We start from the raw sequence: 1969 nt of genomic DNA on the forward strand, positions 1-1969 counted from the left end.
GATACTTCTTTTATTTTACTGTCAGACTTATTTTCCACCGTGAACTCTCCCTCTGAATTATTTTAATGAGTTCCATGGAGAAAAAAAATATATATACACACACACACACACTATATACATATATATGCATACATACATATATGTATGTATATATACATATATGTATATATACATACATGTATGTATATATACATATATGTGTATATGTATGTATGTATGTATGTATGTATGTATGTGTGTGTGTATATTGATGTCCTGTCCCTTCATTTTACTTCATTCTAAAGTTCTACCGGGTATAATTGAGTAACTTGAGACTGAGCCCTTGTTCCTTGCTCCTACATAAAATTTCTAGTTTTCTGGCTAAGGAGATGGGAGCCTAAAGATAAACAGAAGAGATTGGGGAGGAAAGAGATGATCATGGAGGGAGAAGGGCAGTAAAATATTATTTCTATCCTTCCCTTTTTCCCAGACATCATTTCTGTCCCTATTTAATTCACCTTCATCATTTCAGTATTGGATTCTGCATCATTCTGTTGAGAATCTGAAGGGATATTGCTACCTAATCTAGGTGCCTGACTAATTTATGTTGCATTTTATAAATTTTATCTAAAAATGTTATATCATTTTGACACTGGATTTCTGAGAGACTATATAACTGTTTACCTTATAATATTCTATTTCACTTTAGATTATTCTTTTATATAACATTCTGCTTTTATTGTTTTAATTTAAAGGCAAGAGTCAAGATATTTCTATGAACGTCTTTAGCTAGGGAATTCTCTTTACTTCTTAACTTACAAAGTTCTACTTTAGTAGCTCTTTGGTCATGGTTTTGAACATGCTTTTTAAAGTCAGATTTATTTTACATATAGAAAGTTTAATTTTAAACAAAACTGTATATTTTAATAGAACCCTATGTGTTTTCCATATGTTAATCATTTATTATAAAATCTTATGTATTTTTAAAATTTTATTTATTTTATTAGTACTTTCCAAAGACTTTGGTTTGATTGTCAAGGTCACAGAGAGAATAGATACAAAGATTTTGTTTTGAAGTTTATCTCCACATATTTTTAATTATAGAATCTTAAAATGATGGATGCAAGACTTGAAAAACCCTTTATTTTACCTCAGTGGTTCTCACACAAGTTCTTCTCACATGGATTATTATGTCATATATGTGGTCTTGGTATGTAGAGGCCTATATCTGAAGTTTAGCTTAGTTAAGTGAAGAGTGATGTTACTTCCAGAGGACTGGCTAACAGATGATACTTGTTTTCTTGCCAGATTTTATCAAAATGTCTATCAAATTCTTTAATCTTTGTTCCAAAATCACAGATTTCAAGATAGTCAAAATTGGATGAAGTCATAATGGTCATTTTCCTCAGTACCAACAAAGTGTCAATAAGCCTTTTTTTTTTCCCTGAGGACTCCACTAAGAAACAGCTCACTACTTCCTAGAATAGTCCATTTAACTTTTGGATAACTCTATTTTTTGTGAAGTTCTGTTTTGTTTTGTTTTTCATTCAAGCATGTTGGCCTTCTTATAATTCCAAGCCATCATGCGGAGTGCAAAGCCTTCATATCACGTAAAGTAGTTCTAATCCACCTTCCATAAAATGGACCTTCAACAATCTAGAGGCAGCTTTCTTTTCTGCCGTAATTTTTCACTTGAGCAGGCCAAACATTCCCATTTTCTTCAATTTATCCTCATATGACATGATCCCAAGGCACTTCATCACCCTTCTTGACCACCACTCAATAATCTGTCTCAAAGTTATCACTGTTTTTCTTAGAATGTCTTACCTTTAAAAAAATGTGGATCTGATCATAGTATTTCAAAAGTGTCTGAGCAGGGCAAAGTACTCTAGAACTATCACATTCCTAGTCCTTGATACTGTATTTCTCTTAATATAGCAGCCTAACATTAGATTAGTGATTTTTAATTTTTTTTTTAGTTGGGGTAGAC

Source organism: Phascolarctos cinereus, unplaced genomic scaffold (assembly GCF_003287225.1).
Source record: "Phascolarctos cinereus isolate Bilbo 61053 unplaced genomic scaffold, phaCin_HiC Scaffold_5;HRSCAF=322, whole genome shotgun sequence".
NCBI classification, from domain to species: domain Eukaryota; kingdom Metazoa; phylum Chordata; class Mammalia; order Diprotodontia; family Phascolarctidae; genus Phascolarctos; species Phascolarctos cinereus.